General features: G+C 42.1%; 2 long non-coding RNA genes and 3 gene segments (V, D, J or C); 1 reads left to right on the top strand and 4 right to left on the bottom strand.

Moving 5' to 3' along the window:
- The window catches only part of LOC105008451, a 966,635-nt gene that overhangs the window by 553,711 nt on the left and 386,826 nt on the right, over window positions 1-26,098 (bottom strand).
- LOC106024145 overlaps window positions 1-26,098 on the bottom strand; it is a 458,405-nt gene that overhangs the window by 370,909 nt on the left and 61,398 nt on the right.
- Window positions 1-26,098, top strand: part of LOC117593618 — a 530,161-nt gene that overhangs the window by 475,450 nt on the left and 28,613 nt on the right.
- On the bottom strand, window positions 19,253-20,187 carry LOC114829914. Its single transcript, XR_004575090.1, has 3 exons — window positions 20,177-20,187; window positions 19,611-19,673; window positions 19,253-19,298 (listed from the first exon to the last, which is right to left on the bottom strand). It is a non-coding gene; the product is annotated as an uncharacterized LOC114829914 (long non-coding RNA).
- Window positions 23,091-24,580, bottom strand: LOC117593634. 2 transcript variants are annotated; one of them, XR_004575086.1, is made up of 4 exons: window positions 24,496-24,580; window positions 23,515-23,570; window positions 23,359-23,378; window positions 23,091-23,215 (listed from the first exon to the last, which is right to left on the bottom strand). It is a non-coding gene; the product is annotated as an uncharacterized LOC117593634 (long non-coding RNA). The 2 variants fall into 2 exon arrangements; XR_004575085.1 differs by lacking the exon at window positions 24,496-24,580 and adding an exon at window positions 24,193-24,372.

The following is a 26,098-nucleotide window of genomic DNA, read 5'->3' as shown; positions in this document are numbered from 1 at the left end:
ATAGCTTGTGATGTCGCCTGATACGAGTATACTTGACAGCTGGGCACTGCCCAAGAATATGAGGACAAGTCTCAGTCCCAGCGTAGCAGTGACTGCAGGCTACCAAACTGGTCGACCTGCCCCTGGTCCACCAGGTGCGGTACACATTTGGGTAAAATATAGTGACAAGTCCCACCGATACCGGGTCTGTCAGCCAGTGATTGCTGTTTCTGTCTCTTTAGAAGGCCTGCAAGCCCCGACCCTGCACGTCCAGGCTCATCCCGCCTCCAGTCTGGTGCCAGGATTTTATTTATCTCGGCTCAGCCGGGCCAATGCCCTCCAGATCTCTACCTACCCCTGCGGAATAAGGCACCGTGCCCACGACACCTACATGCGCCGGTCCCTCGGTCATGCCCCTGGCCGGGCTGTAACCCACTCCTTCCAGAGAGGGCATCGTAACTGGATTGACGGGTCTGGCAAGCCATCCTCACCACCTTAAAGCCCCCATCTCTGGTCCTGGAGTATAACAGGCCACCGGGAGGTGGAGCCACCTCTTCACCGCACCCCTGATTATCCCGTCCAGCTCAATGAGGGCCTCCTGTCCCAGACCACCCTGATCCGCCTCGTAGGCAAGCCTGGGCAACGCATAGCCCCGCATATCGCCACCCTCGGGGATGGCTTCAGGTCCGACCGGCTATGGGAGACGACATAACCTCGCAACTTCTCCTTCAGGTTGGGCCTCACAATGTCAGATACCGACGTCCAGATACCGAACAGACTTACTGGGACCCACCATATGCAGCTCCTCACCAACTAACCTCATGCATTGGTTCACGGTGAACACCCCGTCTGACATGCGGGTGAGGAATCCATGGCAGCACGCGCAGCCCTGTCAACTGGCAAAACATCTCCAAGTCGGCAATACTACGGGACATTCCCCTCCAGGACTCGCCCAACAGGAACAGATCATCGGCAAAGGCCAGGGTGCAGACCTGCCGGCCATCACCCAGGGGGTAACCCCCTGCCGATGTGTTTGAGAGGGTCAAGCACCAGCTTAAACAACAGGGGTGACATTAAATCTCCATGTTTGACACTGACCCTCATGTTGATCATTGGGGAGTTTTCCCCTACAATAGCCACTTTGGTAGTAACCACTTTGTAGCTGTTCTCCATCAGACCGACCACGTGGTCATCCAAGCCCCTGCTTCTGAGCACCTCAAGGATGTGCGAGTGACACACAGAGTCAAACACCATTGCAATCAATGAAGACGACTGCCAAACCCTGGCCCCTCCTCCTAGCATCCAAGATGAGCCTGTGCAGGACCATAAAAGTCTCAGATGAGGAAATAAATCCTTTCTGACAGGGAGAGATAGACCACGCGCTCGCCAACCTGCAGTTCAATATCATGGAGTAGAGTCGCAACACCACTGATCCGATTGCCAACAGCTGCCACCCCGATGAGCACACATGGCCGGGTCAGAGGACTTCAGAATCAGGGTTTTTCTGCAGACTTTTATGACCTTTAGCAAGGAGCCAGACGCCAACCAGATCGAAAATACTTTAGACATTTTAACACCTGATGGAACCCAGGCCAGAACACATGGCAAAAACCCTGAAAATACAGATATATACAAGGCTATATTTTCCCAATCTTTGTAGAGACCGCAAAATACCGAGTGAATATGCTCCAACCACAAATGTCATATCATGAGAAAATCCGAAATCCGTATTGGCACTGTATAAGCACATATGATATCCGGAATCATTACGTTCCCTTGACACCGTGATTAGTCTGGGAGATATCAGACTCATATATGCGCGTCAACTTTCTATCCTACTCGGAGAATATCTAATCTCCGGATTCGGAATGTATCGTCAAATGGACATGTTCGGAGTCCCCAAAACCCTGGAAATACGTAGCCTACATATAAAATTATACATAGGCCTATTCCCTGATTTGAAGAGACCACAAAATACGGCTTTAACATTCTCTGACCACGAATGTTATTGATTTCTTATCATGGCACATTTTGGAATCTGTATTTGCATTTTAAAGCATTGTTGAAGAGTGCTTTTAAAAAGAATGCTTTAAAATCACCATTTACCCATACCACCATGTGTACTCCCAGGAATATCAGACTCATTTATGAATGTTATACCTACCTTGTGCCGGGAAAAATGCTATCATACTCAGAGAATATCTAATGATTCTAAATGTATCCTCAGTATGTCCTACATCTAATTCAAAATATGTCAGGAATGTGGATGATATTTGGAGTATGTAAATGAAATGTCTCTGGTCCAGATCATGTCCCTAACCGACAGTAAAATCATGAAGAGGTTAAAAAAATATATAATTATCTTCCACTTTACCTAGGCCACGACATGTACAAGAAAATATACATTAGCCTATTTGCCTTCAAAATAATTTGACGAATTTGAAGCAGGAAAATATCTGTTGTTTAAGATTAATACAACAATCTGCAAAAAGAGCCATATGCATGCATCTGAAGTGCTTACTGTTATTTGAATGAAAAAAACGGCTGGGATCGATGGTTAGATATTTATTTATTAGAACAGCAAAGGAAATATAAACATTTACAACAAACTTGTTAACATAAACTAATATTGTCTGAAAACATTCAACCATCCCGACCAACTCAGAATTAATATTTCAGTCAAAAACATCCATTTCAAAACGAACTATCCATGAATATTGGGTCTATGTCTCAGTTTCTCTCCTGCAGACAAATAACTCTCGTTGGAAGGTTGGCTTGGTGGTTCTCCAGTCTCTCTCTGGTGTGGCTGGACCTGGGATCTTTTCCCTTTTTTTGGTTAGCATCCAGTGCCCTTTGGCATTGTTGAATGACGCAAGTAAGTTTGGATGACAGACACTTCGGAGACAAAACCTCATATGATGTTTTATCTTCGTCGCCACTCTCATCATCTGACATCAGAGACGCAATGGCTCCCTTGAGGTACACTAGATCACCCGGGGTGAGGATATTCTTCCCATCTTCACTCTTTTTGTATAGCTGAAACAAAAGTATGCATGGAAATGTTTGGATCAATGTCATATAAAAAAAGGTCGCAATCTAGCATGTTTGTTCAGTTTGAAGTACAGAAATGGCCATGCCTAATTGCCTGCTCGCCGGCTGTAGCCTATTTACACCTCAAAAAGCATATATATATTCAATACTAGATATAAAACAGTTTACCCGGTCGCGGTGGCTGGTAAGGAATTTATTGCGTTAAATTTTGTCTGTGCTGCATCCAACTCAATCTTCCTTTTTTCATTTAGATTTTCAAATGCCCTGTTGCAAGCCTCGGAGCAGTAAAACAGGGGTGTAAAAAACTGTGCGTATATACAGTAGTAGCCTTTATTAATCTATGTACTTATTAAAAAATGCATATCCCAGCTGAGATTGCCATACAGCCTGCACAACTGCTGCTGTGCAAGGAGTTTCCTGGCACCCTCTTCGAATGTTATCATTGGATTGAATGGGCGTTATCAGTGGTTATCAGCCTCATAGATATGGGTCAGAAGGGGCCTGCTAAGCCTACTGGTAGGCTCAGAAGGCTTTTATCATCCATTCGCATGGTTAATCACGGATAAATACACGAGAAGACTCCAGATCCAATCCCAGACTAATCCAGGTCGCTGCTAACCGGAAGTCTGCTGGATAACAGGGATATGTACAGGTAAGACCAGTATCTCCCAACCTTTTTCAGCTACTGTACCCCCAAAATGTTTTTGCACTGCTTTCAGTACCCCTGAAGTACCCCCTCATGTTAATTTCACTAGTAAGTCTATGGTGTCATGAGTGTTTTCAAGTACCCCCTGTGGAGAGGCCAAGTACCCCCAGGGGTCCTAGTACCCCTGGTTGGGAACCACTGCTGTTAACTGTGTGGGTAAAGAAGTAACATGAAATTAAGCACTTTATTATAGCAGTAGTAATGTCTTTATCTGTTCTCCAGACACTGTCTGTAGATGGAAAAGAGACTACATCATCAAGCTAATTCAGTTCTACAAGTTCAAGTAAGAATTCAATGTGTTAATGTAAGACTATATAGTTATTACACCCATCTTTAAGTAACCTACTGATGTGCTTCAACATGGAAGCCTAGGTGTGATTACATAGCTATGAGTGAGACAATAACAGCATATTTTTGTAGGAAACTCACAATGGTAATAAATCAGGGGTCTTAATTATTTTAGGCCCACCTATAAGCAGCTCAACTAAAAATTTGTTGGATTCAATTTAAGACCCAACAATTTTGGATATTTCTTTAATAACAATTTAATAATTTGGAGGGGCCCCCCTGCATTGACTCTGAGGACCCCCTGTTGAAGATTCCTGTTATAAATGAAGAGTTGCTATAATGCTGCAGTACCACCAAGGCCTTCCTTATAACTTCTACAGTGTTTGGTCAGGTGTACCACAGTAATGATTTCTGGTAGGTAACTTCTTAATTCTTATGCTGTACTTCTTGAAATGTATAGATCTGGGACTCGTGAGTTGTACATGGAGGATGAAACAGAGTAAGTAGGCTGAATCTGTTTGTTGCTGTTCTCTGATCAAGTGTCTAAATAACATTTAATAATAATTACTTGCTGACCATTGTAGAATTGAGAACTCTCTGCTGAACATTGAAACAAAACACCGCATTGAGAGAAGATGGAAAGAATCTGATCAAGATTTAAAGATGTTGACCGTGACCTCAGAGGCCAACTTATATGCAAGGCTAGAACTGAATCAAGGGAGAGAGCAGTCCTCCTCCATCTGAAAAGAAAATATCCAGGTAAAGTGCTGTGGATAAGTAGATCCAATTTAAAATCCAACTTTTCAAAGGACCATATGTCACGGTCGTGGTAGGAGAAGGACACAGGCGCAGAGTAGAAGTAATGGAGGTAATCCATGTTTAATGAAATAATAAAAGGACTCCAACAAAACAAAAAGGCAGCAACCTGTGACGTGGGCTTAACTGAAAACATGCAAACCAAAATAAACCACACACCCTGGCTTAAACAGGGAACTTAAATAGGGTCCCCAATTGGAGGCAACGACCGACACCTGCCTCCAATTGGGGAGACCAAAAGGATTGGAGGTGGCTAGATGCCACCTCCTGTCCTGTCCTGGCTATGCCCCGGGGGGCACAGCCAGGACGTGACAGTACACCCCCCCCAAAGGCGTGGGCTCCCGACTGCAAGACCGGGACGACAAATCCCGGGCAGGCGGAGTATTTAGTGTCCACCGCAGATGAGCATCTTCCCTGCAACAATTGATTTTCAGGAAGCATGCGATACCTCTTGGCCTGTCTACCTCTGCTCTGATGACACTAAGTATAGTTACCTAAACCTAGTAACCACACTGTAATCATTCTAGTAATCATCTGACAACCGCTTAGTAACCACAACTACCTGCCAATCATTTTCATCAACCACCTGCTAACATGAGATAGCACTTTGTTTCCTTATGTCTTCTACTAGATTGATGAAGATGATGTTTCAAGGTGTCTGAAAAGGCGTGGAATTGATGCCTTATATATGAGGACACAGGCAGCTGAGGAAAAGCACATGCTTTACCAGGAAATGAGAACTGTAACTGAACACCTCAATCAGCAGCATGCCTTTCTGTGCTCTGCCATCAATGACACAGAGCAGCCAGTTCAAAAGCTGCTCTCATTCAACGTCTCAAACAGCTGGAAAGAAAGCTACATCATCCCACTGTGATGTTTCACCAACATGTACCAGACATTGTTCCTGCAGCGCGTAGTTATGTCGTCCCAGAAAACCCCTACCTGTCTCAGGACCTCCCCATGCCAAGCGTACAGACACTGGTATACAATGGTGATGATGATGACAGCAGCTAGCACTGTAAGCAGTCATGACTAGGGCTGGTTTGCTGCTTCCTAGTTTTTAATGAATAGTTTGAGCAAGCTTGTATGCTTTGCTATTTATCATTCAAAATGTCTCCTTAATTCAGCGCTAACCAAATTTAATCAAAGTCTGACAGTTTAGGTTGTGTGTTTTCATTGTAACTTATCAGGGTCTAATTGATGCTGTGTTGCTGATTAGTTGATTATTCTAACTGCAAAAAAGTCCATGTTTGTTTTTCTTGAGCTGTGAACTGTCCTGCCAATGTGAACCAAAACAATTATTTAAACAAGCTGTTTTTGGACAATAAACACTTTTTTTTGTAGATGCTGGTGTCTAAGTAACTTTTTAAAGCTTTGTTGTACTCAATGTATAGCCAGCTTTGGTGGCTATACCTCAATGAAACAATTGAATGGGGAAAAACACTTCCGGAACCAGAGCCATTAAAAAAGTGGGTGGTCAATGTTGAGCTCTACAGTATATCTGAAATAAACCAACATATTTACTTTTTCTTAATTTAGAACATCTAGATGCTGTGTAATTACTAGTTTGGCTTTACTAGATATTTGATATATTCAGTAGATATATCTTTTCACAACCCTATTTTACAACCCTAATTTGCAAACCAGAAAAACTACAACTACAACGGTGATTTGTATCAAGCTACATGGCGTGGCTACAGGGAGTTATAGTTTCTAAAACATTACCGTTTTTCTTACAATTGGAGGTTGTAAATATTGAGATGACAGTAGAGTGAGGGGTTTATGTGTATAGTAAACACATCTATGTAATCATATTTCAAATATTTGTTAAATTTAACAGCATTTGACAGCACCCCCAGTTGTTGGCTATAATTACTTGATAGAGTAGGCCAAGAGCTTTTATAACACTTGGTCCCTTGTCTCTAACCCCTTTAGTTACTGAAGTACAACCATTAAAACATGCACCAGGGGGACGTTTCAAAGGTCGGTCATTCAAAGCAGGAGCCATGAAGAATCTTTATACTAAAATATGTTACTCTCCAGGACAAGACCTTTCCAACGATGTATTTGGTTCAACTCTACAACAAAGTTTACATTTTCTCATTTCACGGACATAAGCCATCCCAGGTCTAGTTTCAGAGAGCACTTTCAAGGCTCAATATATAAAATGAAGCTTTTTGTTTGTTTGTTTCTGACTGCGTAAACAGATTTACTACACACACACACAGTTTATTTCTGTTCGGGACACACATGGCATGCATATCTATTTATGTTAATGCTGCTATTAGGGTTGTGAATCAAACGTTTATTATTACTAGTATTCAAAACAAAGAGGACACATACTGTAGGCCTATAGGCCCTGTTGTATTCTCTGTATTTATTCCTCCTTTGAAATGTTTTATTTTGAGCTTTACGGCAAATATTTAGTTTTTCCCTTAACATTTTCCTCCTTCCAACACCTGTCACTGTGAGCAACTAAATGCTTCAGTTATGTTTGGCAAATCTAGCATAGCCTATTTATGGTCAAATCCAACCATATGGTAGCCTGCTTAATGTAGAAATTAGTTTATGTTTCAAGAACGCTGATTTAATATTACGTGGCCTATCCCCAGCCACATATTCTTTGAACTATACAATTAAATGATATAAATAACATTTCACAATCACAGGTTATTACATGTGTCTTTTTAATAGAGATAAAGTGGCATTTGGATTTGGGTTGAAAAAGCAACCATTATTTTTTTTAGCAATAAATAAAGTGTAGTCTTTCAACTGTATGCCTACGTTTTCACAAGTTTACTACTCCTATGACATAAACCCTCTCTTCAATTTTCAAGAAAATTCTAACAGTCTGAGTAGTAAGACTGTGGTAAATACGTTTAAGTTATATAAAACATCAAATCATACTGTGACCCTGGGTATTGAATAGGTGAGCCAATAATGAAACTGAGAAATAGGCTACTTTTTATTTACAACATGTGTACTCAATTCAACTGATTCAGTACAATAGAACTTTAATGTTCCCCACATTGTACTGTTTGAAAGGGACCACATTGATGGTGCCAATAAACAACAATAAAGTACAAAGAATCTTAACAAGGGTAAATGAAAATATCACAGTCTTCTTCTTACAGTAAAGTGTAATCCAAAGACATATAGTGGCAAGATTTAAATGAAGTCTTTTTTAATGAAAATGATAAAAGGCTTTAAATCAAGTGTCAAACTCAAGGCCGCCGGCTAAAATCTGTATACATAGGCCTATATACAATCCGTACAGACCTGCAGGCATAGATATAGAACAATGTTCTGCACCAGAGTTAGGATGAGCTTTCACAAGAGCTGGACTTTCCGACCAAACGCTCCAGTGTTCTTTTTAAACGTAGTGTGTGTGTTTTGTAGGGATGCGGTGGGGGCCATCAACAGAGTAAAAAAACCTCAAAATTGTGTATGTTCAAAAGTTGTTTTATTCATCCAACAGAAAACTCAGATCGGACAGATAGTCTAGCTAGCCGTCTGGATTTACCCTGCAGAGATCTGAGGAGCAGTTAACCATAGTCCTCAGAAATCCTCCGGAGGTTAGAACGCCAACACAAAAAAAGAGGAAGGAGACGGACATCATCCGATAACGAGGGACATCCGTGGAATTTTTAGTGGCAACGGACCTAGATATATACTAGAAATCAGGGTGTTTGCATGGTGTGTTGACCCTGGCAATGAAGGCACATGTTTATTTTAAAACCACAGGCAGTGTGGGACCAGGATTGGCACACTGAGCACTGAGACCATGAACGCCACTTCTTTGTAGCGTTCTTCTTCTTGTCATCAAAATGGATGCGGCAGACAGAGCACAAATTGCCTCCATCTATCGAAACAAAAACAGAAATATTTTGGAAGTTAAGCCAGTTAGTTGAAATCATAAACATATATAAAACAATGTCTCTAAGGCAGCCATTTCATTTACAACTTTTGCCAAATGATAATTTCCCTGATTTTTAACAGTTAAACACCAACCAAGTTAAATAACAATAAAATAAGTCAGAAAAGACTGTGGAGCCCAGTTAACATTTAAATTGAGCTGGTTTGGCAAACATATGGGGCTGAGGGGCTGGGAAATGAAAAAATAATTTCTGAAACGGTTAAATTAGTGAGTTAATTTAAGTAATTATTAACTGACACATTTTATCAGGTCACCTGCCCCTCAGTTTATCACAGTACAACAGTTAACATGGTCAAAAAACACTAAACTGGTGTTTTTTCCCCATAGATAACAGACCTGGCCTTTTTAGTATATTAACCGTTGTACTGGAAATATCCCTAGTTTTAATGTCACAACCTTTGTTCTTATAGTTTATTTTCAGTTGTTTAAACTTCAGTTTTTTCGCTGGACTGCACCTAAATGAAATGCATTTTAGGTTCAATCACATTCAACCAGTTTTCACCTGTAATAACATAATTGTGATTACATATTGCAGTATTGTAATCTGTTGAAATTACTTGTTTTTATCTTTGCTGCTTGAAAAAGGCATTATTAGTATCAATGGGACTTCCTGGTTAAATATAAATAACCACAGTTTGGACCAGAGGTGGGGGACTCGAGTCACATGACTTGACTCGAGTCTGACTGGAGTCACATTTTTCAGGACTTGTGACTTGTGTTGAAGTCTAACACTTCCCCGAGTTGGTTTGTTGGAAAGGAGAATAAAACACCAGGAGTCAGGTCAATTACCATATCATATGTCCATTTATTACAGAAGCTTCTGGAGACACGTGTCGCCGCACAATGTCTAAGGATCAACATTCAACAGATCATTTTATACTTCTACTACGCCCAAAAGATAGAGTCGTTAAATTCACAAAACAAGTGTGCTATTGGTCCAGTTCCAGTTCTATTCCTTATAAGGATAAATGCAAACATCTTCTTGTCCCCTCCTGGTTTCTGTCTGGCCTGTCAGACTATGTGTGTGTGTCTCTAACCTGTGTCCTGTTTCTCAAAAGACAGACATACTAAATCTTTCTCTCCCCGGCAACCGCTTGAACAGGGTTTCCTATTCTCCTACTTGCTCCTTCAGTTTCAGCTCATATTACAAACAATTAATATTCTGCTTCATTGGTTACAACAGCTTATAACAGTTCACTAACTTATACAATCAATACATCTACAATTCCCCCTTTTGATCTCTCCCCAGAGAGATCACCCCTATTCGCCAAGCTCCAGTTCTCCCGGGTCATGCTGCTCCAGTAGAGGCATCAGCATCCCTGATGGCAATCCTGGAGCCTTCTCAATGGCTGTAGAGATCACTCTCATGGCAAGCCCTCTTATGCATGGAATACAACAACACCCACAAGTAACCATTATAGCACCAAATGTAGAAAGCGATAAAAGAACAGACATTATCAAACCTTTCCACTGGCCGAACATCGAGATCATCCATTCCTCCAGCGGATTATCTATCCCAGAATGCTCATATGCGACCCCTTGACATAGTCCAATTCAATCCCCCAAATTTCCTCAAACAGGTGTCCTCAGGTGGGGTCGCGAACCTCTTCGCTGGGGGAATGAAGACCCGATGCCAACCTGGGAAACCTGTAACAACACACAACACATATCATTATTCCACCAATGTCCATGTACTACTTCATTCTACTATCATCTCCCCAGACCTTTCTCTGTAACCCTATCATCTTGGTACGAGTGGTAGCCACTCGGTGTCCTATACCCCCTTTTGTTACAGTATTCTTCAGTTCTTTCCCCTAAGAGTCTATTCCCCTGGCGCCGTCCTCTGTCTCCTTCACTCGCTTGTAGTCCCGCCGTGTCCTGGGGTCCGCTCCTGGCACCGGTCCGGCTGGTGTTGGTCCTTCTTCCGTCCACACTGGGGAAAGCTCCTCCTTCCCGGTTTGGATGAGGTCCATTAGCGACCTTCCTGGCTCCTGCGCTGGTGTACACTGACTCCAATGGTACCACGTCTCTCCTTTGTCCTTCACGCGGACCGCATGGCTCGTTCTCTCCACCACCTGATGAGGACCCGTCCACCTTGGCTCTGACCACTTTCGCTTGATGACCTTCAGCAACACCCACTCCGCCTGGGGCAGGTTCTGGTCAAGCGGGTGCAGGTCCCTCCTTTCTCCGACTCTGTTAGTGAATTCTGAAACGAGAGCTCGCAATTCATCAAAATACACTTTGTGGTCTTTGGGCCACTTTTCCCCTTCCGGGACCGCAGGCCCCGCGGCTGGTCCTGGAAACTGTCTCCCCGTCAGCAGCTCGTATGGGGTGAACCCAGTGGTCTGATTTAACGAGCATCGAATCGTCATGAGTGCCAGTGGCAGTGCATCCACCCAGTTCAATTTAGTCTGTGCACATATCTTAGCCAACTTGTTTTTTAAGTTTTGGTTCATCCTTTCTACCTTTCCCTGGGACTATGGATGGTATACTGTGCCAAAAGCATGTTTTAGGCCCAATAAGCTCTCTACCTTCTGTAAATCACTGTTCTTAAAGTGAGTCCCATTGTCTGACCTGATTTTCTCTGGGAAGCCGTGTCTGGGAATGTACTGGTTCACTAAACACTTGATCACTGTCTGACTGTCTTCCCTTCTTGCCGGCCAGGCTTCTGGCCACCCTGTGAACATGTCCACACACACTAACATGTAGCGGCACCCCCGTACTGTTTCCCCCATGTCTGTGTAGTCTATCACTATCTCTTGTCCAGGTCTCGTCGTCATGGGGAACGCCCCCATCTCAGGTTTGATTGTCGGTTTTGGGTTGTGGTGAGTGCAGATGGTGCATGTCCTAGTGTAGTTACGTACCATGTCTACCATAAATGGTTCCTCAACATCTGTACTGGCCCTACATGGCCCAACCCGTGGGCTTCTCTTGTGGGGAAGCCCCCTTTTGATGTCTCACTAGCTCGTCTCTCTCAAGGCCTTCTCCCCCTTTTTTCTGAAACAGGACCCCGTTCATGACCCCGTTCATGTTCCTGTTTCAGAAACATCTAGAAAAAAGGGTTTTGTGTAGTCGGGTATGGTCAGATCAGCTGCGGTGGCTAGTTGTTGTTTCAGCAAAATGACGGCCTGGTCGGCCATGCAAGTCCAATTGAGAGTGGCTTTAAGTTTCCGCATTCCCTGCTCCTTAACTAGCGCTCTAAGTGGCTCTGTGAGCCCTGAATAGTTTGGGATGTAATTGCGGCTATACCCCGTGAGCCCCAGGAATGATAGCATTTCCTGAACAGTAGTGGGTTTAGGATGGTGGAGGATGGTTGTGCGGTGTGCTGGGGAAAGCCCCGCTCCCTTCTGCGAGATTACTCTGCCCAGAAAGGAGCCTGCGTCCTTACCAGCTGTAGCTTTTCTTTTGACACCTTGAACCCTTTCTCAGCCAGTCTGGTGAGGACCGTCATTGTAGCTTGGATGCAGGCGGCCACCGTCGGGGCCGCCAGCAGCAGGTCGTGTATCGCCATTGCCGACCCCTATGTGTGAAAGAAAACATATCACATAGTTCCTCTGCTAGTGGGAGACAGAAAAAAACCTTAGCCAGGTCAATGCAGGTGAACCATTTTTAGGTCTTACAGCTGTGTGAGTACCATACGTTTGGCGCCTGAGTGAGTGTCCAATCAGAGCATTCGACCGCCCTTCTAACCATGGGCCCCAGGTCTTTTGCTTGGTGTTTAGGATGCAGGGCCAGTGACACATACTCCGCCATCATGTACCACTGATCCTGCTCCTCTGTCAACTGTACATCTGCCGCTACCCCTTCAGGGCCTACATATATGAATTTAGACCCGACCTGCCATGTGTCCCCACACACTACATGGGGGGTCTGGCGGAGGAAAGTACGGCTCGAGGAGGGAGATCCATGGCCTCCACTTGAAGTACTGGGACAAAATACCCTGTTTGTCCGGCTTTTCCGGTGTCAATAGTCCCCATCTCTGCTATTTCACCCTTCACCGGTTATACCAGGTACTGCCCTTTGCGTGTGGTTTCAGGTCCGCACACCGCCGATGTCCCGTCTGGTAACGTGACAGTTAGTCCATCTGGAGAACATAAGATATTAGCCCCCAGTTTTATCAACAAGTCTCTCCCCAATAAGTTCACTGGTGTGTTTGTCGACACCACATACGGATGGCTGAGGGCCTGTTTACCCAGTATCGTTTTAAGAGGAAATGTCACTGGCAAAGTCTGTCCCACTCCTTCAAACCCCACAACTTCCACTGTCTTGGAGGATAGTAGTCCTGGGACGGGAGGGGCGGTGATGGTGGAAAACGTGGCCCCTGTGTCAACCAGAAAGGAGAAATCCTTCCCGTCAACATTCAGGGACAGCATGGAGTCTGCCCTTCCCCCGCTGTCCCCTCCCCTCCCTGTAGACCGTCATTCCTGGTCCCACCCTCCCTCATAAGAGAGTGGGTATTGTCCAGGTGCACTAGGTGGTGGGACGGCGTGTGGGTCAGGAACTGGAGCTGCCCCTTGGTTTGGGTATCCTCTGCCCCTTGCAATGTTCTGTGGGCACTCTCTGGACCAGTGGTTCGGGTCACCACACGTAAAGCAGGCTCCGTATGGGACTTGGGCTCCTGGTGCCCCTCTGCCTCTACCCCGCCCCCTCCCCCTACCATAACCTCCCCTCGGAGTCCCTGGTCGATAGGGTGCGGTGAATGCCCCCCGGCCACTGTGAGGTTGGGGTGCCCATGTGGGAACAGGGTATAAATCGGGTGTGTCAGGTTCTCCTGAGCCTAGGGCTGCCATCTGTCTGTGTTTCTTTTTACACTCATTTGCCTTTACTTTGGCCTCCCGCAGCTGTAAGCGCAACAACTTCTCTTTCAGTCCCTGTATCTGTTTGACTTCTCTGTCTCCTCGTCTTTAGCCCTCTGTAAATGATGCACTACATGTCTTTCCCATACGTGTGATTCACTACCCGGCAAGTCAGGATTTGCCATCATTGCCTCTTTTATTTTCTCTGGAAGTCCCTCTAAGACCGCCCTTCTGAACCACTCCTGCTGCAGACCTCCCTTCCCCGGTTGGTGCCCTGTGTGTTTGGCCCATGTTTCTTTACATACTTCTAGATACTGTCTAGGGTGTTGCTCTTTTTCCCAAGGTAACTTGGGCATCGGGGCCCCAGCGGGCAAGGGAAATCGTTCCCTCAGGGCCGTGGCTATGCGCCCGACCACCTGACTGAAAGGGGTGTCGTCAGGGCTCCGCCTAGTGGCGCCTCCTTTTTCTATCTCAGTCATAGCCTGGGCAGACATGGCTCGGGCGGCTACTGCCCTCCAGTCCCAACATTTGACCAGCTGTGAGTTTATCAAATTGTGACAACCATAGTCCACCTCCCTCTCCCATCGGGGGTAATTTATCTACCAGTGCCTGTACGTCTCCCAGCCCCAATGGTTTATATCGCGGTTCGCCGCCTCCCACTCTAAAGAGAGGCAGCTGAAACCCAGCACAACTAGCTTCCCCTGCTTGTGACCGCATATACATTTTATTTTGAGTCTTTTGAATTGATTCTACTGTGTCATGGTGTAGTTTATGTTCTGGTGGGGGCGAACGCGGCAGAGGGTATACGTCTACGTCTCCCTTACTCCCGTCTCCACTACTGTCTGCGTCGGGGTCTTCGTCTGAGTCAGTCCATCTCCCTGCTGCATTGCCCGTGAGTACCACCCGTCCTCTATGTGAATTCCCTTTTTCTGCCTAGTTCTGGTCCTTCTCACTGTGTCACTATCGTCCGACCCCGACCTTGAGTCCTCACCTAACCTGCCTTTAGTACGGCCTGACCTTTTCTTTCTGGCCCCTGTAATCTCATCCTGTTTATTCTCTCTAAGTGGCTCCCCTTCTCGCTCCTCTTTCACTGCCCTTGCCTTGAACGGTTTCACCTCCCCCTCAGTGTCTGTTTCGCTCTCTGACTCCGCCTTCCTACTCAACTTTCTCTTATCTTGCTTTCCTGTGACTTGAGTTATGGGCCTGCTGTTCTGTGCGTCTAAAGACAATATCCCCTTCTCTAAACACTGGACATAATGGTGCCCGGTCTGTACCAAGCACCAAGTCATCTTCATGTGCTGGGGGTTCTCTCTCTCCTCCCTTTTTCTCCTCCTTAATTTTCCCATGTCCAGTCAAGTGGCTCCTGGCTGTTACAGTCATGGATGTAGGAGCCTCTTTGTTCTGCATGTGTCTCTCCATTCCTCCACCCTCTCCTTGACTGTGGTGCAGCTGGAACCATCAGTGTCCAATATTATTTTTCTGAACCCAAGGCAGTCTCTCAAAGGTCTGGGCTTGGTTTGGCCTTAGAATGATCTGGGCCATCTGTGTGAGGTACCCCTTTATTGGACAAGGTGTATCAGGGTTGCAGGATTCAGGACTCCTACTCTGTGAGAAACAAAGATGGAATCTTGCACAACACGAAGTTAAAACCTTGACTGGAGAGTTTAGCATTAACTTACTGAATTTAAAGTTATGTGTTAATCAACAATTTTAAACCCCAATCTAATGGCTATCTCTTATAAATGTCCTAAATTGGGAATTACTATTTTACCAATGTTTCATAAATGTTGCCCTCATTTTCTTTACATTTAAAACTGGCCAGTTGATTCTAATTTGACATGTCTTTGTTGTGTTTCATAATTTAGATGAGCTCAATTTTCATACAATTTCGTGTACACAGAATTCTCCAATTGGAATGGGAAAGCAATTGCCATTTTAATATTACAATATAGAAGCTGATTTTGCTCTATTTGAATCTATTTTAATATTGGGAATCTACTTCCCTGAATTTCATTTGGTGTGTCTGTCATCTTTTGCACCTCTCTCCTAGAGTGTCTCTGTGTTCTGGATTGGGATGCTTAGAGTTACTCCCTACTTTCTGGGACGGCAGCCAAAAGCCGTCTTATCTATTTGACTCCTCTTACTATCCTTTAACTGAACTCATTCAAACTTAACCAACAGACCACCTTTACAATATTTTCAAAGAATTGAATGAAACCACTTTAAAGAAAACTATGTTTACACAAATAATTACCCAAAACTTGACCAAATCCTTTGTCCACTGTTGAATACTTTCTCGTGGCACATCTCCCACTAAATCTTTGTCTATCTGGCTATTTTCTCCATTAACCCTTCTTCCAATCTATCCAGACGTCCCTTTTCTAGAACTCGAGCAAATATCACTATCATCTACTGTCAATTTATCCACTATGCGCATCACTCCCAATGAGTCTCCTTTCACACACTTCCTTACAAACAGACAGGAATTCTCTTAAAACACAATTTACTCTACTCCTCACTTCTCCTTGACAAGCAACAATTCAACACTTCTCTCAACAGTTTTCTCTCAAACTCCCCGTCCATTTCAACCTGATGTTACCGTGAGTCCCAGACTCAGAATAATTAACAAATGATTAACGGGTCCCTGACCCAACACTTTTGGGACTTGAACCCAGTTCTCTTATAAAAATTCGGGGTGTTCCGAACTCCCTGGGCCTCTAACCCAGCTGAACCTTTACACACAATAAGTATTTCGAGGTGCCCCTAAGTCCTCGGGCCTCTAACCCGACTGGTTGCCAAGACTCTAACTCGCAACTCTCCACCGTCCCCGTCGGGAAGTGGCATAGGGTAGTCAACCCTAGAACGATTAACGGGCCTCTAACCCGACTTACTGTGAGACTCTAACTCACACACAATTAACGGGCCTCTAACCCGACTTACAGTGAGACTCTAACTCACACACCATTAACGGGCCTCTAACCCGACTTACAGTGAGACTCTAACTCACACACAATTAACGGGCCTCTAACCCGACTTACAGTGAGACTCTAACTCACACACAATTAACGGGCCTCTAACCCGACTTACAGTGAGACTCTAACTCACAGACCGTTCCTCTGACCTCCTGAATTTAAACCAGTCCCACTACGTTTTTCACAGGTCCACAATTTAGTTCACAGCCAATATGCAGATTTAGATATAACAGGCTCTGCTTACCTTTATCATGAGCCGGCTCGGAACCTGTGAATCTCGCGTAGGTTGTCTGGACAAGATCGAATTCCTTCTCCTCTTTCCAATCCCGGACCGAGCCCCCAAAATTGTTGAAGTCTAACACTTCCTCGAGTTGGTTTGTTGGAAAGGAGAATAAAACACCAGGAGTCAGGTCAATTACCATATCATATGTCCATTTATTACAGAAGCTTCTGGAGACACGTGTCGCCGCACAATGTCTAAGGATCAACATTCAACAGATCATTTTATACTTCTACTACGCCCAAAAAGATAGAGTCGTTAAATTCACAAAACAAGTGTGCTATTGGTCCAGTTCCAGTTCTATTCCTTATAAGGATAAATGCAAACATCTTCTTGTCCCCTCCTGGTTTCTGTCTGGCCTGTCAGACTATGTGTGTGTGTCTCTAACCTGTGTCCTGTTTCTCAAAAGACAGACATACTAAATCTTTCTCTCCCCGGCAACCGCTTGAACAGGGTTTCCTATTCTCCTACTTGCTCCTTCAGTTTCAGCTCATATTACAAACAATTAATATTCTGCTTCATTGGTTACAACAGCTTATATCAGTTCACTAACTTATACAATCAATACATCTACACTTGCTTGATTAAAGTATGAAAATGACTTGACTTGACTTTGACTTGAAAACATGTTACTTAAGACTTGACTTGACTTGAAGTGGAAGACTCGACAATGACTTGAACTTATAATAAACAAACAGCAATTATTGTATATGTTGTGACATCAGCACCACTAATCAGCGTATGTGCCTTTAACGCCAAACATGGCAGACAGTAACGTTAGTCGAGCTCCACAAATAGTATCGTTTGGATACAAGGACTTTGAACTGGACCGTGTGAATAAAAAAAGATTTGCCAGATGCAAAATATGCAACAACGTCAAATTTCATTCGTTATTTTAAGAACCACAAGGAAAGGTAAGAAAGTAATATTTTGTTTGTCATAATTTGGCCTTGGTTGCATATTATGTATTTTTTTTTCTTGTTAGAAATGTGACCATTATAATTACTGAATACGTCTGGTAAATAGATGTAAGGGAATTTGACTATAACAGTGGCATAGCCTGAATTTTAATGTTGATGGGCATCTTAAAATGAGCGGGCATGTATATTATTACACGTAGGCTATAATGTCTGTATTAAATGTGGGCATTTTCAAGTGTTTGTGGACTGCGTGTGGAAACTAAAAAGCATTGTGCTTACACCATAACAGTTAACTTTACTGCATGAAAGGCTAACATGGAGGCGGCGATGTGATTACTAGCACCTAAACATTTCGAAGAGTTTTTTTTTTTTTACTCATACAGACAAGAATAATTACAGCGTAATTACATATTAGGCAGTTTTTCAGTCACAATAATTAGTTTATAAAGTTGTTATTAGCCCTTATTACATGGATTGGCTGAATTCCAGTGCAGAATGCGTGTTATTTCTTGATAACAGACCGTTGCCATGAAAAACAGCGCGTTGCTATGGACGCAGCAGGATTCTAACCAGAAACGGAACGGACTATTTTCTTTAGAGGAAGCAATACAATCGTTTTTATATCAATAAATTCCTTTTGAAATCAATATTTTTTGTAAACTTATAGATTTATTTGGTAGGTAGCCATGTAATAAGCGGGATAAGGTATAGCGAGGCTGTTGTTATAGCGAATACAACCCCTTCAGGCTGATTCAAGATTCCTCCGCTTCGTCCCCCCAAAAAATTGTACCGCGGAGGAGAAAAAGATTTGATTTTGAAATCGAGCTTCGCACCGAGCGCACGTCAGAAACAGAGGACAGTGTGTGTGTGTGTTCATCTCTTTAGTACTGTGACTTGACTTGAAACTTATAAGGACTCGACTTGACTTGCTTAGGGTGAACCCTTGACTTGACTTGACTTGATTTATCTGAACTGAGACTTGAGACTTGACTCGAGACTTGATGGTTAAGACTTGAGACTTGCTTGGACTTGACCATGTGTGACTTGTCCCCATCTCTGGTTTGGACAGATACCTTCATCTGCAGTCATCACTTTGGCTACATTAGTGGCTGTTTCTGAGGACTCTCCTTCCATCTGCTGTGCACCTAAAGAACATAAAAGAAAACACAATAAAATCTTTCTTGATACAAATTTTGAATCTTAATTAAAATTTGTAATGCAATTTGGCAGCATAATATGGTTATAGTAAACATCTAAATCTCAACAGCCAATTCAAAGTGTGAAATTATCAGGATATCAAGCTTATGGAAGCTGTTTGTCACTTGGATAAATATTGTATCTATATATTGTAATTTTCAAACAAGTGAGCTTTTCTCTGTCAAATGTCAATGGCAGACCTCAGAAGTTTCATTTAAGCTCGAATTTAAGCAATACCAAAAACTGATTTGTAGCAATCGGCTTTAAAAATGTATTAAGATTGCAAGAAATAACATTTCCACACATGGCCTCAAAGATCTGTTCCACTGACTTCTTCTGGATACAAACTGCTGTGTCTGTTGATTTAAAGACATTCAACGATGACACAAAGGTGAATCATATCATTTGCATCAGACATTAATGTGGACAGTGGTCAAATATGCTGTGTAATGAGGTTGAATTACAAAAGTTAATTATCTAGTGAAATGTGCTTCTTAAGTCTAATGTTAAATATTCATTTAAATTTAATTCAATTTTTTAATTTATATTTTCTATTGATCTCCAGCAGTTGGGTGGGTTCGGTGCCTTGCTAAAGATCACCTTGGCAGTGCCCAGGAGGTGAACTGCCACCTCTCCAGCTACTCAGTCCATAAAACAACTCAGCATACCTTCTGCGTCCATGTGCTCGGACATTCCCTCTGCCATGTCAGTGGGGTTGCATTGTGCTGTATCTAATTGATATGTTTAGGAAAAAAGGAAAACGTGTAATATGAGCATAAAAAATTATTGGTCTTCCTGCATTACTGGAGAACAAATAATCACATAGCAATATCAATTAAGGTATATAATTCACAGGAGACATATAATTGAATTACTGAATAGTTTTATGAACATGAAAAAGATGTAAACCGTTGCCAAGGGCCATCCCATTCAACTATACAATTATAGGATATTCTGGAGAGGTGCCTTTTTAGAAAACGTGTTAAACTATAATGATAAACTCCAACTGAGGAATATTGTCACAACCCTTACAAACTGACAAAGGCATGTACAATATATAACAAAATGCAATAAAGCTGTTCTAGATGTCTGCAGTGGCCCAGCACTATACAAAGACTCACATGAAGGCCTGTATTATTCTTTAGTTAACTTATTTTCCCCACTTTGCATAGAGCCAAATGGTCTGCAGGAACTCAAGTGAAGAAAGACAACAGCCACTGTTAATATCACTTACTTATTTCAAATGAAATTTGCTCAGCAGCTGCCAAAATGGCCTCTAATTGGTGTCTTCCGTAAAAGGAGGGCTTCTTGATGTCAAGTCCAATGGGCAGCCCAGCAACTTTGATCGTTGTCTTGTTATTCACAGGGGAGCCTTCCAGTACCTCCGGCCTCCTCTGAAAGACATGGGCACACACATGCATGCACATGTTACTCAATTACACAGTTGGATAATTCTGACTTCCCTCCTGTTGAAAGCTAGTTTTGTTAAAGTGTCATTATCTTATGGTTGATGGGTACATTAGAAACATAATTTATTCATTGGATAATATTGCCATAGATTCTTAAAGGTATATTAGGTTATCAAGATATAACTTTAAGGCATTTCTTAACATGAGTCTAAAAAAGTGTTTGAACGTATGCATACTATATCTTTGGTTGAAAAAATCTTGCACTTTTTTCAAAAGCACAATGATGGGATCTTTAGTAGTGGGTGTTGCGGCTGAGGAGCTGGCTGCAGATGCGAAAACAGACAACAATTAATTCAATAAAACTGTTTTATGTATATTTGCACTATTATGGGGCTGGGTCCATTTCTGTGGACTTTCATACAACCAATATTACCTTTGAAATGCTGTGCAAAATTGTTCACTGTGTCCGTTGAACACAGTGGCTTCCTTGCTACTTATTTCAAAGACCTCTAAACGGGCCTTTTGATTGTCAAAGGATAAAATGGCCGTCTCCACAACCAAAGCCTCAAGCTTGGACACCTTCACAATATTTAGAGAAACAAGCAAAACACAAAACTTTTAAATAATTGATTATAAACAAAATGGACAAACACTAATATTAAAAATCCAACATACACTGAAGAAACAACTCTTAACAGGGCTAGGCAATCTCTATGAAAACAGTGTTGTCACAGGTGAGAAATAAGTGCTTATGGAGATTACATAAACTATACATTAGCTCCATTTACACAGAGTCTAATGGACTCATAGCCATATGTGACTACTAATGTTTCAATTGACAACCTTCATCTGAATAGACTAGCTCAACCAGTAGGGATTTAGTTTGAGAGGGGTGGTATAAGCCTTCGACAATCATTTGAATGTGAGAATATTTGATGCTGATAGCCTTGTAAACACTTGACCCATATACTTTGTTTTACAGATTAATTGTGGTTTTACAGTGTTTATTCTTTTATGTAGGGTATATGCTGTTGCGATTAAGCACCGCTTATGTTTGCCATCTCATGTTTAATAATTGCTTATAACATACATTTGGATGGACATGGTTTGAGTATGTGAATCATCGGAGGACTTGATTTAGTACACCCTACATGTTTAAAAATCAGATGGAATGTTTATTTGGAATTAATTAATTTGAAATTCTAAAATAATCTACAGATAAACACTCCAATTGTCTGTCACAGTACTGCTCACATCACAACTGCCATCAATCATCCTTACATCTAATACTATAATGATACCACTAATGCCTAGCAAAGGACCCTTCTTTCCAAACCTCTAACTTCAGGTTCTTCAGATGCCCTTTTATTTTAAGCTCCCTCATCTCAGGGCTAAGGTCCTGTGTCTGCCCATGTGCCTTCAGTGCTGCTGCCTCCTGAACATATTGTTGCTTGACTTCTTCTCTTAATGTGGACCACCTACCCTTAATATCATTCATTGTGCCTGAGAAAAAAAATAGATGCACAGAGCAAACTTAACTCCTTAGTCCTTGTCTTTATATAGTAAATTCATACAGAGAAAATCTGACAATCTGTCCAACAAACTGGTTCACTTGGCTTGTAAAACCCTGTAACAACACTGTAAAAACAAGATAACGTTTGCAGTATGATGATTCTTTTCAATAGACACAGCAGTCTGTGAAATACTGATTGTGGGCCGCTATGTACAACAACAATCCATTTAGTATAACAATTAAAAGCATCCATTAAATATTGTTTCTCACCTTTGTTTTTGAGAATGTAAGGTGAAAGCTCTCATCTGTAAAGTTTTTGTTTTGGCGGCCGGGGCTTTGAAGAAGCTTTCAAAGATCTTTTGTAGTTACCAATCCAGTTCTGAAAGAGAGACAACACACAAAAAAAAAAGTATTACACCAATAAAACTTAATTCAATTCAATTCTATTTATAGTATCAAATCATAACAACCTTTATCTCAAGACACTTTACAGATAGAGTAGGTCTAGACCACACAATAATTTACAAAGACCTAACAATTACAATCATTCCCCCCAAGAGTTACTGTGTGTGTGTGTGTGTGTGTGTTTATAGCATAGCAGGGCATTGAAAGGTGTAGCAGGGTGTAGGACATAGCAGGGCACTGCAAGGTGTAGCAGGGCGTAGCAGGGTGTAGGACGTAGCAGGGCACTGCAAGGTGTAGCAGAACGTAGCAGGGCACTGCAGGGCATAGCAGGGTGTAGCAGGGCACAGCAGGGCGTAGCATGACGTAGCAGGGCACAGCAGGGCGCAGCAGGGCATAGCAGGGCGCAGCAGGGCGTCGAGCAGGACCAAGGCAGCAGCTGCAACCATGATTTCGGTGCCACCCTAATCCAAGGAAAACTGCGGGGTGAGAAAACATAATGACTCCTGGGAAGAAGCTCCCCAGAGCTGATAAGTAACAAGCATTTCTGGGACATGAATGCACACAGATGGAAGAGATTGGAGCTCATTGTGTCAGAGGAAGGAAGTCCCCCGGCAGTCTAAAACTATAACAGCATAACTAAGAGCTGGTCCAAGGCAAACCTGAACCAGCTCTATAAGGGTTGGTAGATGAATCTGAGGACTATGAAGGTAAGCAGAGAAGAGAAGGGGTGTTAACAAAAACATAGCAGCAGCACAGCAGAATGATGTATTTATTTGATATGTTGATTGTAAGTGTGGCATTAAAGTAAACCTTACTTCTATGACACTGGTTTCCAAACCAGTCGCTGATGCAGCTCTTGATATGAGGGGGGAACCAACCCGTGTCATTCCCTCCTCAAAAAAGGATTTCAAAGTTTCCCTTTGTTCTTCATGAATTTGTGTTCTCTCTTGTTTAATAATAAAGAAAAAGCTGGTCAGCAATAAATCAGTAATAAACAAGCGTCATTGGTAAGTATGGATTTTTAATATCATACTATCTTTCTCATACACACTCGCCTAATACTCCTAGATTAGCAACTGTAAGGATTACCTCTCTGGGCCATCTTCAACCTAAAACATAAACAGAGAGAAACTTGCACATGACAGATTTGTATACAGGCACACTTTCTATGCAGCTTGGTCCAAAACCTAATTTTGGATTGTTCAATATAGACATAGTGTATGGTAAGAAATAAAACAAACTTACCACAAAAGTCCATGGACTTAAAGCAGCCCTGGAATAACAATAAAAGGAAATTGATGCTAAAGGGACACGGAAAAAGTTAGATAAAGAGATATTAACGTTACACAGACAGACAAACATGAATATATATATACACATACATATAAACATACATACATATAGACAGACAGATATATAGATATTCACACATACCTGTGCTTTTGGGTATTATTTTTGAAGTTCAAGGTTGAGGACAGCAATTATGTTTATGTTAGCCTCCCTCACTGATCACTTACAAAAAGTGACAGAGACACCACAGTCTATCTATTTCTAATAGATTGATAGTCATCTGATAACAAACATGGCAGGCTTAAATTCATGGATATGCATATAAAATGATGCTCAGAACACCTGGAGTCCATTTGATGTATCCTCAATGCTACAGGTGCAGCCCATGGTGCAGCCATAAAAACACGTTTTGGGTTTGAATATTTCACTCAGTATGAGTATGATATAGCTTCAGTGAAGCATTAATGAGCAGCTACACAATATATGCAATAGGCCTTACTGTCTACACTGTGTACAGTGTGGAAAACTACTTACTTTCAAGCTAATGGAGACATTTACTAAAAGAAAAACATGCTACTTAGTAACGTTTATGCTAACGTAAAGCAAGTAGGCTAATAATAACGTTTGACTTACGTGCAGTTTAGTGTCCCAAATTGTTTTCCAAAAACTGAGTGTCCCAAATGATGAGGGTGTTATTTGAGACAGGTTATGGTTAGGGTAGCACAGGTGGTTTAGCAGGTTCATAATTAATTAAGGACATTGTTTGGGGTATTTGGGATAACCGCACGAATACCATAACGTTGTCAACACTAATGTCACGCCACCACAAAACATTTTAAAAAATAATTCTGTATTGTTTTCGCTTATTGAAACTTATTGACGACACTTATTGACTAAATTATCTCAGTTTAAAGGCTCTCATTTTAATGGTCTTACCTGTACATATCCCTGTTATCCAGCAGACTTCCGGTTAGCAGCGACCTGGATTCGTCTGGGATTGGATCTGGAGTCTTCTCGTGTATTTATCCGTGATTAACCACGCGAATGGATGATAAAAGCCTTCTGAGCCTACCAGTAGGCTTAGCAGGCCCCTTCGGACCCATATCTATGAGGCTGATAACCACTGATAACGCCCATTCAATCCAATGATAACATTCGATGCGGGTGCCTTGTTAGAAATCAGCCATTTCATATAGTGGTTGAAATAATGATTGTGTACCCGGTCTTCAAGGGAGAGAGTAATTAAATTATTTATTGCAGCATTTGATGGTCTGTTGTTCATGATGTTACAGACTCAGTCTCCAGACACAATGTCTAATGAACTCAATCTCATCTCAAAGAACTTCCGTTCTTACCTCAGCTTTATAGACATAGAGGACAGAATTACTGTAATCCCATTGGCTAATTATTGTTGCACTTTGAATGAATGTGACTTCCTATGTACAGATAAACAGATGTTATTTTGTTATCTAAACATAAATAAGCATACATTCATACACTTCAACATCCTTCATATTAGTGTATGTACTGCACATGTCTTATGTTTCAGACCAGGATCAGGTTGTATTCATGGTCTGTAATCTGTTCATGAAGACAGTTAATCTAATGCTAGATGATCACATCAATACTTGAATATGGGGATTTCATTTGAGGGCCTGATGCTTCTGTAACCTCAACTTCACTCATATAGACTGATGTGTGTTTCAATACTTTCATTAACTTTGTAGATACACTTTTATAACATGACAAATGTATCACGTCACAACCATGATGATGATGACAACAACATAGAAACCTGCATCCCACTGATGGTTTGTATATGAAGCTAAACAGAGTCGGTCCTGGTTGGTCCCTGGATGAAAGATGAGATGCTGCTGAAAGTAGAGTTAAAGTACCAGTAAGGGGCACTCTTCTATCTGGTCTGAAGATCAAATCCCAAAACACAAAAGCATTAAAGAAGACATTGGCCTGTTAGGGAGTTCACTGTCTTATGGGAGAGTAAAATGGTGTCCTGACTCTCTGTTCACTAAAGATCTTGCAGCCCTCTCATATACATACATTCTCCTTTCACATGCATATATTTTCACTCTCACACATACAAACATTCTCCTTTCACACGCATATATTTCCACTCTCACACATACATACATACATACATACATACATACATTTTACTTTCACATACATACATTTTCACCCTCACATATGTACATTCTCCTTTCACATACATATATTTTCACTCTAACATACATACAGTTTTTTCTCTCATAAGAATCTATTTTTAACTCACACATTCATACATTTTACTCTTATATTTCTGTATTTTAACTCACACACAAATATATGTTTCTCTCATATTTCTGTATTTAACATACATATTCATACATTTTTGATCTCATGCACAAGCAGTCACAATTTTAAATAATATATGTATATAAGCAGAAAATGTATGCATGTGTAAAGAAAATATATGTATGTGAGAGAAGAATGTGTGTGTGCGAGAGAAAGTTTAGTGGAAACGGAAGGAGTATAGTAGAAA

This window comes from Esox lucius, chromosome 21 (genome assembly GCF_011004845.1).
Source record: "Esox lucius isolate fEsoLuc1 chromosome 21, fEsoLuc1.pri, whole genome shotgun sequence".
In the NCBI taxonomy this organism is placed as follows: Eukaryota; Metazoa; Chordata; class Actinopteri; order Esociformes; family Esocidae; genus Esox; species Esox lucius.
Note: the sequence above shows the minus strand (reverse complement) of the source record. Positions and strands in the feature narration are given on the sequence as shown.